This window comes from Macrobrachium rosenbergii, chromosome 56 (assembly GCF_040412425.1).
Source record: "Macrobrachium rosenbergii isolate ZJJX-2024 chromosome 56, ASM4041242v1, whole genome shotgun sequence".
NCBI classification, from domain to species: domain Eukaryota; kingdom Metazoa; phylum Arthropoda; class Malacostraca; order Decapoda; family Palaemonidae; genus Macrobrachium; species Macrobrachium rosenbergii.
The window spans coordinates 54,608,877-54,628,462 of NC_089796.1; positions in this window are offsets into that span (position 1 = coordinate 54,608,877).

Genomic DNA, 19,586 nt, shown 5'->3' on the forward strand with positions numbered 1-19,586 from the left:
TAAAGCTACAAGTCTACCCGTGAATTTGATTTTAAAGTGATATTCTCACACAAAAAAGAATCAAAGGCCCAGTGTAAGTAACTTTTGAAGTTACGTACATTAGATTTATTCAATTTCAAGGGCCAAAGGGGAAAGAGGCTCTAGCGAACGTGTCTTATTCCTGAAAGCTGGAAGGCCCTGATGGTCAAAGACCAGGCCATTTCACAGAGAAGTCTTTTTGCATCTGGGGAAATGTTTCAGACCACGTTGCTTTGAAGTCTTTTCTATGTATATCTCAAATGTTGAACGTTTTCTGATAGATATACACACACATGTATATACAGTATATAGTGTGTGTACGCGTGCGTGTTTATGCATACATACATGCATACATTATATATGTATATATATATATATATATATATATATATATATATATATATATATATATATATTTACATATATATGTGTTTATGTATTTATGTGTGTGTGTGAGAGAGAAAGAGAGAGAGAGAGAGAGAGAGAGAGAGAGAGAGAGAGAGAGTTTGTTTGGAAAGAACCGTATGTAATGACTATCTTTTGTTAGCTTTCTGCCTTTTGCACATTCTTATTTGAAAAGTTTTTTTCAAGTATTGCGTTGCTTTCATGCAATTACTTTTCAGGTTTCGTTTGTGAAATCTTGTTTAAACTCTTTAATAAGTTGTTTACTAATAATGCGGGGTTAAGGCTCTGAAAAAGATGCCCAGTTCATTCCACAACTTCATGACTTTTGAACTAATATAAGTGCACACACACATGATGCATATATATATATATATATATATATATATATATATATATATATATATATATATATATATATATATATATACAGTATGTATATATATATGTGTGTGTGTATTTGTGAGGGTGTGTGTTAGTGACCAGGGAAACCGATCAACTCCAACATAGTTCCTTAGTTCCAGTGCTTCGTAATATTTTATTTATTACATCATCAGGGAATCTGTTGTATAATTAATAAAAGTTACTGTAATGAATCGTAAAAATCACAAAAAAATAAAATTCACTGAATACAATAAAGCTAAAAAAATTCAAACACCAACCGTCAGGTGGAGAGAGCAAAAGACAGAATGTTCAAAGAGAGTAAACTCAGGTAATATTGAGTAGAGGAGGTTTGGGTATTTAACTGGGGGACTATTTGCTTAATAAGCAGTGACTCAAGTATGGGCAATTCATGAGAATTTGTTGCTTGGCCTGTTATGCTGAAATCGTCTCTTCCAATATTAGTTTTACAAGTTTTGGAAAGAGCGCTGATATTAGAATGTTCGGGATTGTAGAGCCTACAACCTGCACAAAAATTTAATTCCCGGTGGGAGTCGATTCTGACCTTCAGTAATTTCCTCGTGGATCCAACATATGTCCCGGAGTTACCCTTAGGCCAAATATACTTTTAAACCACGGTAGAGGATACAAATATTACCACCCTTGTAATTAAAAAGGGAACCAATTGGTAACGGATTTTTTGGAATTAATCTTAGATTAATCGCACTGTGGATAATTTGTATAAATCGTTTTCTGTAAGTCATTGTGTAAAAGGGGAAAGTTTGCGTGAAAGTTTAATTTGGGCACTGTAAGAGCCTTGGTGACATCAGTGAATTGTTTGTTAGAACAATACGAAGTTTTTGAAGAACTAAAGTTTGCGGGGAGCAGTTATTCATAAAATATTCTGAAAGAAAATTATTTTCTTGATGTAAGGATTCCCAGTTCGATGTAATGAAAAAGAAAAGGGCAGTTGAGGAGTGTAAATATAGAGTTAAGTTAAAATTTTAAAAGCATGAACTTCAGTAATTGCAGCCTAAACCAGTAAACATCTTCATAAAAACAGAAGTATTAAAAGAACCATTATTGCTGGTAACAAGAACGTCTAAAAAATGCAACTGATTGTTCACCTCTTTTTCCACAGTAAACTAAATGTTTTTATGCTTAGAATTAGCATATGCTAATAAAAAGAGCATAAGAATCATTTTTAAACAAGGCGAAGGTGTTATCGAAATACCTAACATAAAAAGAGTGAGTGAAACCTTAGTGGACATTCATCTTACATGCTCTCTTCCAGCGAGCACATAAAGATGTTGACAAAAGTGGTATTCAATGGGGAGCTCATGGCTACACCGTCAGTTTGCTTAAAACGCTTGTCATCAAAAATAAAGGCAGTGTCCCGCACTGACAGCTTAAAAAAAGGCTTGACAAATGTACGACTAAAATTGTTAAAAGCAGCATCAGGTTCAGGAAAAAGTTTATTTAAGATAATACCGATGATTTCCCTCACAGGGACATTAATAAAATGCGATTCTACATCTAAGCTGACTATTTTAAAATCGTCGTTTTGTGGTAAGTTTTTCCTTAAAAGAGTACGAATTGCTGAGAATAAAATTGTTAGTCTGCGGTCTTAAAGAGGTAGCTGATATTTAGCCAACTTGTAATTGGGTGTATTATGGGATGCCAAAGTAGAGTTTTATGGGTGTAATAGGTTTGTGTATTTTTGGGAGACTGTATAGGATCCCAAACGATGATCCTGTGACAAACGACTGGTGTGTATTGTCATCAATAATTGTTTATTTTTTTTAAAGTACATAAAAATCTGTTGATTTTGTCCTCAATAACTGCGATATTATAAAAATCAGGATCCCAAACGATGATCCTGTGACAAACAACTTCTGGTGTGTATTGTCATTGATTTTGTTCTCAATAATTTTGATGTTATGAATATCAGGTGTTCCCATTAAGTAATTACCTTAAGAAACCAAGAAAGTTTACTGAAATTGGAACACCAGATTTTTATAATATCGTAATTACTGAGGGGATTCGAGAGGGAATCTTTGGTCCTTGGTATTGCCAGTGAACCTCTGGTGCTTCCTAGAGAAGCCTAAAGGACTTGCTTTTAAAATGGACAGTTTTGCGGGCTTATTGTGGACCTTAGGGACCCTGGTTTATACCAGAGGTAGGGTGCCCATTTTTGGCCAATATGCCTTTCACCAATTTCAAATGGGAATATTTGAAGTATAGACTTTCATTTAGGCATTCTTGTTATTCATTTGGTATTACCTTTTCTAACAACTTTCTTACATGTCTTAAAATTATTTTGACCGATCTTATACTTGCATACAAATTTGGTATTATTATTATTATTATTATTATTATTATTATTATTATTATCATTATTATTATTATTATTATTATTATTATTATTATTATTATTATTATTAGGCATCATGTTGGTAATGGGTTGATTTCGATTTTAAGTACACAAACATGAGTTCAACAGGAATATGCATAGAATAATTGAAAGCAACCGTTATACATCGATTGCTGATAGGATTAGTTCACTGTCGCCCTAATTTTGACTCAAAAAAGAAGCTTTAGATAAAGAGATTTTCATAATACAAACAAATAAAATAAGGAAATTGCTTGCTAGATTCTCACCTGTCAGGAGCCACCGGCTTACAACATCGCTCTCACCCTATTGCGTATCTTCCAATATACATACAGATAGATTCCATTCCAGTCCTGCGCCCTGCCCCCTCCCAAAAAAAAAAAAAAAAAATTCATAAACCGGAACAATAACATCCTCCTGTTGCAATCACACAGAGAGAGAGAGAGAGAGAGAGAGAGAGAGAGAGAGAGAGAGGAGGAAAAATCGTTTATGCGTTGTTTCAAAATGTTATTTCTGACATCTCGGTAAAATTATGCATTCGAATAGTTTCGATATAATGGATGTTAAAGCTATTGGTCTATAATTACATATAGCTGGTAGACTTTTTGCTGGTATTTAATTAGAGAACATATTTTTATATTAGTTAAAATTTCTGGCATGTAACTGTGAGTAAACAAAAGAGTATATAAAAAAAGGTGAATAAACGGGGTAGGATGAGGATATTTTTAAATATATATATATATATATATATATATATATATATATATATATATATATATATATATATATATATATATATATATATATATATATAGAGAGAGAGAGAGAGAGAGAGAGAGAGAGAGAGAGAGAGAGAATTTTCGAATATGCGATGCAACCAAATTTTAATCCTTTTACTGAGAGCTGGTAGGAGCCAGTCTCTGGGGAATTTTCCATGAAGAAAGACAAAAATGTTCTATGATTATTGGACAGTAATGTAGGAGGTGATGACCCGGAGCTACGAAAATTCAAAGAAAGAAACTTAAACTGCAGAGAAATGGAGTTTCATAAAGAAAAGTGGAAAGGTTCCATGGGACAGGTAAAAGAGGACTGTACATATAAAGATCCCAGAAAGAGGAGGATGGCAAAATTGGGAACCACGCGGAACCGAAGCTGACAAATATCAAGAATAAAGCCCTGGGTGCGTCGAGGGAAAAGCAGGAGAGCTTTCTGAACCCCCATTACCGTTACCATTATCGCAAAATTAATGGCTGCGACCTGGCAGAAAGTTATCAGACAGGAAAAACGGGAGAAAATTGTGCGGCAAAGATGCCAATTTATATTTCCCAATGCGGAGATAAGGATCAGATATTGAGAAAGAATACAGTTTTAATGCTTATATAATCTGACGTGAAAATAAACGGTCTTCGGAGTTTATTTTCTCACTTTACCTTGGACGAGGTGCTGATGATATATATTCTCTGAGATTATTTGTTTTCCTTTTGCATTCGCTTGAGTAGCCGATAAGGTGTATATTCGCTAGGGAACTATTTATGTATCTGTGGACAGTCGGGTAAAGCTGAATTTGCTCATTCTCTCATCTCGCCCTTAATCTTTTCCCAGCGAATAAAAACGATACCTGTGCAACAAGCGAATACGTAAACGAATACAAAATATTCCAGAGATTAGCAAGTAAATCATCATTGTGTAATAAATCCTTTACACTTAACTGTAGCTACTGGATAAAATCGCTACCGACATCACCATCTTTTCTTTAGCCAAAGCATTAAAAAGTAATGTGCAAATGAATCAGCTCCGTGTGAGACGCTCAACGCAAACAAAATTTAAAAGTTCGTTATAAACAGACCTTCAGAATGTAACTTTTAGAGACTGATAAGATCTCTCTTATCCTACCGTTTTTGTGAGCAGAGTACTTCAAGTCTAACAGTTAGTGAAGAAATATGTTTCCTCCGTCTCATGTTGATTTCCGTCAAACAGAGAAAATTTTAACCGATGGAATTTGGCTTATACTCTATAATAATTAAATTAGATGCAAGGGGAATTCGTTAAAAGCGTTTCATAATAGCAGTCAATTTTATTATGGATCATGCTTATGAAAAGTTAAATAATCCTACTGCTCATTGACAAGGAAGTGGATCTCTCTCTCTCTCTCACATAAGCGTGAGTCAAGTAGGGTCATTAGAATAGTATGATATGAAACTTTTTCGGTATGCTGTTGAAAGTTTGTTATTGCCCATATTTTCTCTTTGTGTGAGGGACGCGGTATGTAGATAGGCAGTGGATTCTACTATGAAACCTAGTTTCCCTCTCATTATATGCAAGTTAGTTTCAGCAAACTGAAATATTTCGTGATGAGAGGACGGTAGCCTTTCATAATCTCACAAAAGACAAAGGGAGGCGTCATACGATCGAAGAGGTTTTGCCCTTCTCCGAATTTCTTCCTTCACTGCACCAACGTTGACCGTTGAAGCAGTCCCTTCTGTAGTGTTCTTAGTATTTCACATTTGCGGGCTTAATTCTTTCAGGGACAATCATACTACCATTTTAGCAACCTGTTAAAATATTAATAAAAAAAAGAATCTGTCTGTCCGTCTTATGACGTCACAAACTTACAGCGGTCTTGTTATTTATCCTAGACACACTAATTTTCCATGTAGATGTCAGATATCATACAAACGACGTGTAATTTCGTTTTCTTAAAATCTCAAAAAATAAATGATATATGCAAGTCATAAAAAGTGCTCATATCATGTCATGTCCCAAAAATATTTCCCTAATAAAATTTTGTAGTACTAAATTTTCCACATTATGAAAAAAAAAGAGAGAAATTACACGAAGAATTCACATCAATGTGCACTCCGTGGTAATTTCAAGAAGCTCCAATTATTTATAGAATTTGGAAATATTGGAGCAAAATAGTAGTGTTTTGAGTTACAGCTCTTCGGAGTTTGCAGTACCATGTCGGAACAATGTAGGTTTTCAGTACACAACATACCTTGGTTATTTGTTTCTAATTGGCGTTATTCTTACACACAACATTCTTTAACATATAATGATTCTACTTTACAAATTTTTTTAAAATTTTTTTTTTTTCTTTTACCAGTAGACAGAAAATTATTTTGGTATTTAATGTTTACTGCAGGTTATACTAGTCTGCTTTGATTACATGTTCAGATCCACCATAGTCGGTGTCTCTCTCTCCTCACTATTTTTTTTTTTTTTTTTTTTTGCGCTTTTAACGGCAATTTTACGCCTCACTGCTGGGTGTCATTACTGTGCCAAATCATTGCTGAAGGATTTTGTTTAACAGTTAATTAAGGCGTGATCAGATCTTAATGGTGATCACTCTCTCTGGAAAACCCTTTTAGCTAGTACGGCCTTCTTTTCTACTGCCCAGCTCCTCCTCAAATACTTAAGTACGGTATTTTCACTGCTGCTGTTTAGAAACCTGGACAGGCGTTATCAGGGAATCGGTGACTCCTCGTTGGTCTGGCCTGATTTTAAGATTAATTAATGTCTCATCATATACTTCTAATACTCCTAATAATGGTTTTGCAAAAGTATATTAATACTCCATTAAATAGACGCCAATCAGTGCAAAAGTTTGAAGTAACTGGCCCTACAATTTTTTTTACCGTCTTTTAGCGCCGTATTGTAAATTTTTCTTTGTTTTTACCCCTTTTGCAGAAAGTTATCAGCTTCAACAGTGTAATACAGCATCTCAGACGCTGTGTACCCATTTGCCTTCATTAACTTATGGGCTCAGTAGTTTGAAGTTTTCAGGCGATTGAGGCTTGTGCTTAATTTTATTTTATGCTGATCCTATCGGAATTGTTTTGATCATTCTCTTGTTCTTCCATTTTAATGTTGTTGGTGAAAATATACATAGCCTTTCCTCTTCCAAGGGAAAAGTGATTTGAAACCTTGTTTCAAATCTCTCTCTCTCTCTCTCTCTCTCTCTCTCTCTCTCTCTCTCTCTTCTCTCTCTCTCTCTCTCTCTCTCTCTCTCCATATGCCTGCATACAATGTTTTCCTAAACTGTTGAGAGAAATGTGATGTTTTTACATCATCAGAGTAATACATGCTGCATGATTGACAAATTGTCGGTATTTTCATAACTGTATAAACATGAATACGAAGCAGCATCCACGGAAGGTTCATAAATGTGTATGATCAGGCTACAGCTGCCAAGAGTAATGTACGAACACAGTGAAGAAGTTTCGAGAAGCCGTGAAATGAAGGTCTTCGACATAGGTCAACAAGGAAACCAAAGCATCGTGAATGTCTCTTGGAACGTCAAAGGAGGAGATTTTGCTCGATTTCTCGAACCTGGGCCATCCTTGAACAGAGACCGCTGTATTCTATTAATCCGGAAACTTAATAAGGTCATTCTTAAAAAACCACACTAGTGACATCTTATCGCAGTTCCGTTTCACCTTGATAATGCACGATCCCGCGCTTCTTTGGCAACATCACTGTTTGGGGCACTAATGGGACGGTGAATAATGCCACATCTGCCATCCAGTTCCTATCTGGTGTCCTTCCAAAGAGTATTTGACATGTGGGTTCAAAGGTGGCGCAAATTTATTACTACACATGGAGGCTGTTTTGAGTAGCACTGTTTTGTAGTCAGAAAGTTACTCCCACGTCTCATGATGACTTGACAGATATTACTTTCAGTATATCCATTAGTGTGTGTGTGTGTATGTATTATATATATACTGTATATATATATATATATATATATATATATATATATATATATATATATATATATATGTGTGTGTATAGTGTGTGTGTGTGTGTACGTGTGCGTGTGTGCGCGTAGCTATGCATGTATGTATACATAAGTAAAAATGTGTAAATACCTGACAACACAAGCAAACGTGAAGATCCCGCACAAAGCTTCCTGCCCATGATTACGATTTAAGTAACAGGTCCGTCGGGATTATTAGATTTAGTTCAGTGGCCCATAAAGTCGTCGTAGGGCTGCAAATGCCGCGGAATCCCGCTGGGAGCTTCACTGTTTTCTCGGAACTTTTTCATTCGAAAGTTGTTTGAGTGTTCTTCTTTGCCTGGATTGTCATACGTTATCAGTGTGAGAAAATAACTATGTAATCTTGGGGGTGACCGAGATTTGCTGTGTGTACTACATAATGGGAATGTTTTAAGGGTTTCTTGTTGCATTATATTATGCTAAGAAATTAAAAACGGCTTCAGAGGGGATTATATATTGACTTTACGTTTGTTTCAAATACTGTACATTTTATTCAGGTCAAGAAAATTGATTTGAACTATTAGCCTACTTTTGACGTTCAATCGGTTCCAAAATGAGTTTTGGATAGAGGAAATTAATGGTAATAAACAGTTTTTCTTCCCCATTTAAACTATTTCCCTTTCTTTGACACCATGAGAGCAGTCTCTCTTGCGAAAGCTAAAAGGTGTGGATGTCAAAGTAACGTTGAGGATGGTCAGCTTTCATGATGAACATGTGTCCTTTGATCTCAGTTTCGCAGAGTACTTAACATTCCATTGAACGTGCATTTTGGCTGGTTTTCATAAATGACATTTTGTTTTCTAGTGGTTTTGTACTTCATAAAATCTAATGATCTCACACGATATATCCAGAGAGCACCGCCGAAGACCCCTAGAGTTTAATGAAAAAAATGAAAGTCCTATTTATTAGTAATATCACTTTTAACGTGGGGGAAACCGAGAGAAAAGGTCCTATAGATGTATCAGAAAAAGTCACTAAGAAGAAACTTCCTTTGTACCTAGAAGAATTAAATGGTTGAATTCTGCCATTCGTTTATATTGTTGCAGGTCGTGCGACTTGCTTTGATAAAGTGCCTGTGCAAGATTAAGAAATGCTTTAAAACCCCACGGGTTTTTCGTAGAAAGGAAGGTGGATATCTTGAATTAAATTTTTCACACTACTTTTGTAAAGGTTGCAGATTTTTTTTTTATTTCTTCATAACGTATTTGGGTCTCGTTATTTTTTTATTTCTTCTGTAACGTATTTGGTTTAGTCTCAACGTTATTTTTTTTTTTATTTCTTCTGTAACGTTTTGTCCTTCTAAATTTCGTATTTTGGTAGTCTCGTTATTTTTTTATTTCTTCTGTAACGTATTTGGGAGTCTCGTTATTTTTTTTTATTTCTTCTGTAACGTATTTGGTAGTCTCGTTATTTTTTTATTTCTTCTGTAACGTATTTGGGAGTCTCGTTATTTTTTTATTTCTTCTGTAACGTATTTGGTAGTCTCGTTATTTTTTTTATTTCTTGGTAACGTATGTATGGTAGTCCCGTTATTTTGTTATTTCTTCTGTAACGTATCGGTAGCCCTCGTTATTTTTTATTTCTTCTTAACGTATTTGGTAGTCTCATTTATTTTTTATTTCGTCTGTAACGTATTTGGTAGTCCTCGTTATTTTTACTTATTTCTGTAACGTATTTGGTAGTCTCATTATTTTTTATTTCATCTGTAACGTATTTGGTAGTCTCGTTATTTTTTTGTATTTCTTCTGTAACGTATTTGGTAGTCTCGTTATTTTTTATTTCTTCGGTAACGTATTTGGTAGTCTCGTTATTTTTTTTATTTCGTCTGTAACGTATTTGGTAGTCTCGTTATTTTTGTTATTTCTTCTGTAACGTATTTGGTAGTCTCATTATTTTTTATTTCATCTGTAACGTATTTGGTAGTCTCGTTATTTTTTTTTATTTCTTCTGTAACGTATTTGGTAGTCTCGTTATTTTTTTATTTCTTCGGTAACGCTTGTATTTGGTAGTCTCGTTATTTTTATTTCTTCGGTAACGTATTTGGTAGTCTCGTTATTTTTTATTTCTTCTAAACGTATTTGGTAGTCTCATTATTTTTATTTCATCTATGTGTTTTGGTAGTCTCGTTATTTTTTTGTATTTCTTCTGCGGCAATTTGGTAGTCGTTATTTTGTTATTTCTTCTGTAACGTATTTGGTAGTCGTTATTTTTTATTTCTTCTGGTAACGTATTTGGTAATCTCGTTATTTTTATTTCTTCATAACGTATTTAGTAGTCTCGTTATTTTTTTATTTCTTCTGTAACGTATTTGGTAGTCTCGTTATTTTTTTTATTTCTTGTGTAACGTATGTGGTAGTCTCATTATTTTTTATTTCATCTGTAACGTATTTGGTAGTCTCGTTATTTTTTTTATTTCTTCTGTAACGTATCTGGTAGTCTCGTTACGTGGACGACATTTTTAAGGTTCGTGTAACATCTTGTTCTTTTTCCAGGAAAAGGGTGGAGAATAATTTGACGATACTCTGTATATATAAAGAGAGTGAAGTGCAGATTACAAAATGCATGAGGAATTCAAAGTATAGAATCTAAAGTCTGAAGTTGGTATGAAAGCAATAATTATTAGCTGGAAGATACAGAGTAGATTAATGTTATGGAACAGTTTTGGAAAATTGTTATTTTGCTAACCAGATCTACGCACGCTTATTCATGTAACTCGTAAGTTTAGGTAGGAAGTCACGTTGCTGTGCAAAAATCATGTAACTGTACAACAGTAAAATAGCGACACCCACTCAGCGTTAGGTGCTCTCTCTCTCTCTCTCTCTCTCTCTCTCTCTCTCTCTCTCTCTCTCTCTCTCTCTCTCTCTCTCTCTCTCTCTCAAAGTTTTGGGATGAATGAGAAAACTTGGTAAGATATAGGTTCTCCCATGAAGACAGATTGTATTCTTCATACGGTTTTCAATCTCAAGAGCTTTAGACTACAAATATGCGTCAAACTTTTCAATGATAGTTTTTTTATTTCATATCGTAGGCTAAAATGATAACATGTTATCTCCCACCAGGAGAGTTTTGATTCGACCTTGATTTCTGAGTGTCTGTTTCCTTCTCTTTGATGTATTGCTTTTCCCAGGTGAAGGCATCTGGCCTTATTCCTTTGAGAAACATCAGTGGCAGAATCCTTTGAGTTGTAATAGGAAAAGGGAGACATTTCACTGACAGCTTTAATCTAGTTTTGTAATAAATCAGTGAGAAATTAAGTTTTATACAACCATAAATTTTGCTGAGACTGTCGCTGTAGAAAGATGATTGTCAATACAGGAAAAGTTGTATTGTATATTATTTACATTAATCGGTGTACTTGCTCGTAATTTCAATGGTCAAGTTTTTGAGGTGTATGCGTATTAAAGGATTCCACAATGTACCACCCAGGTGTGTATTATTGAAAATTTTCAAGGCTACTATTGTGGTCACCACACCAACCATAGATTTTCTCTTGTATAACTTTCGAAAATGTCCTATTCTGTATTTTTCGTAAGACCTGGATGCAGTTGCATACACTGTCGATATGATTTAATTAATTTTTTTATATAATTACCTGCGAGTTTATGTAATCTGTTAGTAAAATTTTGTTTACGACGTGTATACAATATTAATTTTTTTTGCATGATGTGATTGCAATTTAGTTTAACTAGTTGTAGACACAATTTAGTTGGATTCATTTGCAATAGGAGGGCCAAGTTCAATTTAATTTTTAGTAAAATGCAACTGTAATTTCGTATCTTTTTTTGTAAGATGTCTGTGAAGATCAGTTTAATCTTCTGGGAGCTATGGACGCTATATAGTGTGATCGTTTGTAAGGTGTTGTAAGGTGTTGATGCAATTCAGTTAATATTTGCAATATGTGGATTCTACTAAAATCGCCTGTAAGATATAAATGTAGTTTAGTGTAATTTAGAAAATGTAGTGAAGTTCAGTACTCTGCAAAGTGTGAATGCAGTTTAGATTAATCTTTTGTAAATTGTGGATAAAATAATTTTTTGTAAATTTTTGTAAGGCGTGGATACAACTTAGATCATCTTTTTTGAGATGCGGCTGCAAATTAATCTTTGTAAGATATGGATGCAATTTAGTTTTATCTTTTACATTTCGTGGATGTAATACAGTTTGATATTTTTAATATGTGGTTGTAATTTAGTCTCATATATTGTATATATTGTAAGATTTCGTTATAGTAATGTGTAATTTATGTAATTTTTTTATGTAATTCAGTTGAACTTTTGTAAGTAGGTGAATTCTGGCTGTATCATTTCTGATCTGTGGATGCACTTAAATTTAATTTTTGTAAGATGAGGATGTAGTTCGGTGTTATGTAGACGCAATTTAGTATGTGGATTCAGTTTGCTTCATCTTTTGTAAAATGTAGTTTCAGTTCATAATAATCATTGCTGAAGATGTGGATACAATTTGGTGTAAACTTTTGTAAAACGGGATGTAATAAAGTTCAGTCTTTGAAAAGAAATTTTTGCAATTTAGTTTCAAAAGTCGAAAAATCATAAAATTTACGAGCACAGTGGGTAATTTGAAAAAAAGATTACTTTTAGTTGTCAAGAGTATCATTATTGTAATTATTATTATAAGTGAATTAATAACTTTTACGTGAGGTACGTATTTTTCTAAAATGAAGCAATAAAACCTCTTAACCTATCGATTTTGTGCCATTTGCTGGTTATGGAGTAATTCTGTTATAACTAAAACGGAAGTCGTCGTCTGGATAGACCAGTGAACCGACCTTTCCCCAGACATGGTACTTCCATTCAGGATAGGGTTGCGATCGCATTCTTTGTGTGACTAAGGTTTTATAATACTAAGTTATGCGTTTTACTGAAATAATAATATATAGAAATGCTTTCTTATTTTTTTGTAATGATTGGAAATTAGTTCCAAACAAGGCACAAATCACACTCACGCATTAAGCAGCAAATACCTTTTAATATCGGATACAGTTTACCATGGGAAAAACTTACAACCAAAGGTACTCTGTATGGTGAATGCAGCTGCTTTAAGCCACAATTAGAATCTGTTCCTTTTGGGTTTGATACGGGGGTGAAAGGGACTTCGCTGCTCAGCGGGATAAGTTTATTTCGACTCTGCTGTACATATTCCTGTCTTAATCAGGCTCTGTACATAGAATCGACATCAACCCATCTTCACCAAGATAAGAAGTTGCAAAGTTTGTAACTCGTGCCTATTTTATAATAATGTTGTCATCAGATCACGCTTATGTATCAAACCCAAAAGGCATTAATTTAAATCCTGATCAGCGTAGATGCGATTAAATATAATTAGCTTTTCGTGAAAGGGTATTCTTCGACATTAAAGGGTATTTTTTCTTAAAATTTGATAATATATGAAAGTCATGTGTGATTTAGTAACAAAACTGTCACACACGCAGCATACGTGTGTGTATGTGTGTGTGTATAAATATACAGACAGACATTACCCTACATATGAACGAGTTACGTTCCGAACGACCGTTCGTATCTTGAATTGTTCGTAAGTTGGTCTTCACACTTATTTAATTACAATATGATGTAAAGTCAATACATATTAACAGTTTTTTCATCCTAAACACAACCGCTCATACAGCTTTGTATTTTTAGAATACTTTATTTAATACAATATGATACATAAAAATAAAATAGATATATGTACATTTTTCATATAAATATATATATATATATAGCACTGTATTTTATATATATATATATTATATATATACATATATATAAATAAATATATATATATATATATATATATATATATATATATATATATATATATATGTTTGTTTTCCCCCAAATCAGGTGATCTGGGGATAGGCTACCTAAGTTCTTCCCTGTCACGGCGTCTCCTCCAGCCGCTTAATTAGAATTTGATTTTCTATCTAACAGCCTAAGGGACAATGTAAAATATGTAAGAATATATATATATATATATATATATATATATATATATATATATATATATATATATATATATATATATGCACACATATATTCTTGTGTTCGAGGTTTGGGATAACAAATTTTTGAAAAAGAGAATGATCAGGTTGGCAAAAGTTTGCAGTCACTCTAATTAATATAATCTATTTAACACTAGCAAACAAAATGAGAACGGTCCTAATAGTATTGCAATTACTTTATACAGCTGAGGTTATAAATCTAGATTACTTTGTGCAGTGGGATTCACTAGCTTGATTAATGGAAGGCTTAAAAACGTAACTGGAGCTTGGTGGGATGCAATGGAATCCAGCACAACCAGCGCATATCCTTTAAGAGAAAATGCCTGAATTAATAATGTACGTAGCATGCATACAGATATCACAAATATAGGATTATTATGGCCACTTTGTTAAGGATGCAAGAGATACTAAGCAATGAGGGGGCTCCTCAATCAAGCCACATTTTACACAAGTCGGCAGTACTGTAGTCAGGTCACTAAACTCAATGAAATATAATTGCACTCAACAATATGATAAAACACGAGGAGTTTAAGAGAGGAAATGCCTTTCCCTTTTGGTCCACCGGTTGCGAAGGAATAGAGGATCGGACTTTGGGATGATTTGGTAGGATGATTAAGGGGAAGACGATTTTAGGATTTGATGAGGTTGTGGAAACCGAGGATCTTTTAAACAGACACCTGCCTGGATTTTACTCCCGTTGCACAGAGAGTAGTTGAAGAAGAACATGTGCTCCGCCAGAATGATTGTCTGCCCTCTTCAGAGGTCAATGTGAGAAAAAGCGTAAGCAGGAGGGACACGTCCGCCCTCTACAGAGGTCAATGTAAGAAGCAGAACCCCGTCGTGTCGCAAGTCTGTAGTTGCCCAGCTTTCAGGTGGGCGGAGCTTGCTGTGAGAAAGTTTGCCCTCAGCTCATTTTCTTTTCTTCTATGTTCTTTCAACCCAGGAATTGTAGTCAGGTTGCATCATCCCTTGTGGCCCCTTCCCAGGTTTAGAATATAAAAAAATTATATATATACAGGTATATATATGTATATACATATACATACACATATGTATGTATAATGTATACATACAGTAATCCTTCACTTATCCAGATCTTTATTGTCCAACAGTCGACATTACATGACAGCAAAGGGACCAAAGATATATATGTGAATTTCAGAAAATTTGAAAAACTGCTCTTCGATGGTTGGCAGTGCTGCGCAGCATAAGGAAGTGTTGGTAACACTGCTTGCATTTATAAAGAGTCTGAGAAAGGTTTTTGGGGGTGTGGGAGGCTTAGAGAAGTTTCCACGGTTTGTGGGGGTCAGGTTGCTGGGCCCCATGTTGGGGGGAGTAGCAGTTATGTTGTTACAAGAACACACTCAGAGAAAGGGTTGTTTTGGAATGTGGATGGAGTGGAAGAGTTTCTCTGACTGGGAAGGTGGTGGGAATGCAGTGTGGGATGGGTGGAGAGGGGTAGGCAGGTGACTTCATTAGAGCTTTTTTGTTTTGTTTTTTACATCATAAGCGGAAGAGGTATGTAGAGAGATTGTTATTGGTTTAAAAGCATGACATCACTTAATATGTCATGAAACTTCATTTTGTTTATCACTTTTATTGGCTGATATGGATATGTCATCAGTAATAGTGTATGGTATAAGGCATTGGGGTGGATGAACACTTGTGTTTTATTAAGTTTTTTCGCTATTGTGGGAAATGTATACATTATTGTGTTTTTTTATTTTAATTGGATGATAGGCATCATATACATATCTAGATCCGGAAAGTATCAGTGCACTTGGTAACAAAGAGTGTTCTCGTACTCTGTACAGTTGTGCATATTCAGTTGCTTATTTAAACTGTTCATGATTGTATTGCTTTTTCGATGCTGTATCTCAGGCACATGGCTTTCACTGGGGAGTTTAAAGCATAGTACCTATTGCTGGTGTTGTGTAATGTGCTGTGTATTTTTTGTATGGCCCCACCTCATCCATAGAGGGTTAGGAAGATGTTGACCCTTCAACAGAAACTAGAAATCGTTAGGAGAATCAAAATATGTGGGTCTAGATCACATACTATGGAGGAGTATGGTATTGCCTGGTCAATCTTGCATGATATAAGGACTTTCCAGGACAAACTGGGAAGCAGACTTCCAGGAGTCAGACCCACAGCGTCGTGGCAAAAGGCTGACATGAAAAGGTTGAACAATCAACCATGATGTGGTTTCGTCAGCAAATGGCAGGTGGCAAGCACGTTCTTTGTGGTGTTGAGCTGAAGACCACAGCTGTGAAGTTCACAGGCCTGCATAGGGGTGCAGACTTTAGGGCATCCGAAGGTTGGCTGTTTCGACTTGAAATTCGACATGGGCTTTCTCTCAAGAAGACTCGTGGTGAAGCTCTCCAAGGAGGAAACGGAGGAATTTCAACTGACGGAAGTTACATTGGTTGATGTGCCAGGTTCACTCATTGAAGAATCTAATGTTTATTTGCTGCCTCCTGATGACCAGGACCCTCTAGATATCAAGGAGGTACAGGAGGTACAGGGACCTCGATGATAAAGTGGTGTTGGAGGGGAGGGAGGAGGAGGAGGAGGACTTGTAAATCTTGCAAGTTTTTAAAAGATTGGGCTGCGTATGAAGTTTCTGGACCACACAGTATTTATGTTTAAGCAAAATAGGAAAAAGAAAGTGATACTCATTATCCATTAGTGTAACCTACTGTATTGCATGTTGGGAATAAGAGAAAGAAAAGGGGTTTGCATTTTTATTTTGAAGTGTATTTATAGAGTGTGTTTTGTTACAAATATTGGAAAATAAGGTAGGTAATGGCTTTTTGCATCACGTTTTCACTTTAAAGTTTGATGGCTGTTGTTCATAAGCATGTTTAATGTTATGTGGTATCGACAGGGTAGGGAAGAAGGTTAGGGAAGAAGGTTACCGAGTTGCCTTTGAATGCCCATAGAGTTTTTCACTTGCTCTTGTCCAGATTTTGCCCTTATCCGACAGGGTCTTGGCTTTGTTAATCTGGATAATCGAGAGATCACTGTATATGAACTTGTACAGTATATATATCATTAGGCATTTCCTTAACGGGAGAGGCTTCAGAGAAGAAAAGCACGCCACTGCCACCGTGGATGTGAACCTCCATAAGCTCATCAACCATCCCCTACTTTACGCACACTGACAGTCACATCTGTCTTCCCATTCTTGCACTCTTGTGTGCCTCCAGGATATTAAGGCCCATGTTTTCCAATGCCTCTCATCTGTCAGCTAACCCTTCCATGTTATATGCTGTCATTCTCCATTCTTTCCACATGACCAAACGTGCATTAAATATGATTGTCTATCGTATAACCCTCATTAACCATTTTACCATTTCTGCTTATTCCACATTTTTCGCACTTTCACTTCCTCTTTCACAGTGCAGCTCAACAGCTTCAACCTTTTTTTTTTTTGTTTTACTCACATTTGATGTATCCACAAAGAAGAGTTGGCTCATCTTTCCATTTATGCATTCCCTCGTTGACTTTGCCTCGTCCCACCATCACCAGCTCTGTTTAACATCATGTTCATAATTATGCTTTGGAGAGAGAGAGAGAGAGAGAGAGAGAGAGAGAGAGAGAGAGAAGAGAGAGAGAGTTTGCTGCATTAGGTGTTAGGACAGAATAGATGTAATATTAAGTAGATAGATCTAATGGTGAGAAAGGTGCTAATTTTTTAAAATTTACGTTTATTTGATTGTGTAGTTATTAATATACCTTTTCATGAGACCCAGTGTTATATTTTCTGTAACCATTTTCCTTGCCATTGTCATAAAATATCGTACAAATATTTATTATCCCAGATTACTCTCTCTCTCTCTCTCTCTCTCTACATTTTATGAATGTAAGTGAACTAGTAGCGTTCTCAAGTGCGGTCTTTTACCCACGTAAGTTGATTGTCCACAAAACTCCCACGTTATGTGGCTTGCATGGCCATCACTGAGACTGATGCCGAAAATTGGTTTAGTGGGCGAAGCGAGGAAGGAGTCCCCCAGTATATCTGACGGGAAACAGCTCCATTATTACGCTGCCGTTTATTTGAGATTGTCCTTCACGGAAATGAATCCAGAGTGTGTCCTTTGATTACTTTGTTTCGTTGGTGGTTTCAAAGTAGTATTGACAGTAAAGGGAATTAGGCTAATTGAGAAGTAGAATCTTTGTGTATGACAAAACTCAGAGCAAATATAAAGTCTTTGTCCTTTAAAACAGCGTAAGTTGAGCCACAGCAAGTTATTTTAACATTTGTAGTACTTAAGGGCTTGTAAATTATATACTTATTTTACAAATTAAATTATTTTATAAATGAAACTGGACAATGCTATGTTAGAAGAGTAATGGTATTTTTTTTTCAAAGCCTGTCACAGAGTTATTGAAGTCTCCCTGAGCGTTTTAACAATATATATCAGTTTTTTTTTTCATGAAGAAACCGAATATTGGAGAACATTTGTAGTTTTCTTGTTTTCAGTGAGGGGAAACATTTATATTTTCCCACAGCTCTCAATTTCTTTTTCTGAAACACTTTTTTTCTTAGTTTACTTCTAAGGTTTCCTTCAGTACTCCATTTTATATCTACCCATTTTCTCCTGTAATTTCCTTATGAGGATAGAATGTATTTCGCCTTTATGAAAGCCATGGGAAATGGAGGGGTCATTAGAGTGATGGATCCTTTAGACTAGCGTACAGAAACACTTTTAAAGATAGGCTTCGTTCTCAAGTTAAATAAATCAGTCAGTCCTATAGATGGGAATTCTAGCTAGAGGTTATGGGCACAGTAATTATGTTCTCACATTGTACCTCAGTTATATCTAATGACCGCTTTATGTTTTCTGGTTTACCGAAAACTACCTCGGATGGGATAGAGTTCTTTTAAAGGTGATAAAGAACGATAAATAGTCTTTTATGTAAGGTGATAGTAAGCCTGTGGTTAATTCAATAAATGCGTTATACCCAAAGCGTCTGTTATGGGTGGCTAAGATATAATCTAGTCCTCAGATATACTGTAATTGACATGTTCTATCATATTAAAACTTCACTAAGAAAAAATGCCCTGGCACCATTTCATTGTATCACTGGCCGTGAGGAAGAATCTCTTTCGTTGTCTAATAAAGCTCGGTTTTATGTTTTCCTTTTCCTGTCAAAGTTTTGCTAATGATGCCTCTCGTTACTCGAGAGACTCTTTCCAGATCTACCTGAAACCCCGTTGCTGTGGTGAATGGAAATACCCGTTATATATGTTTGAATATAAAAATCCTTGTTTGGGATGTAGTAGCTTTATATGAAAGACATTCGAGTTATTGATACTCTCTCTCCCTATATCTCTCTCTCTCTCTCTGGTCCTTTTAAAGAAAGATAGGTATTCTAAGGTAAGATTTTATTTCAAAAGATACTCAGTATCCTTCAATATGTTTGGCGAGGAAAGATATTTCCTGCCTTGGATATTTATTTTGATTTTGTCGTGCAGGGATGGTGCACCATTGTCTGTTTTTTTTCTGTGTATCGTGGCGTTTTTTTTTTTTTTTGGATCCTCTCTCTCTCTCTCTCTCTCTCTCTCTCTCTCTCTCTCTCTCTCTCTCTCT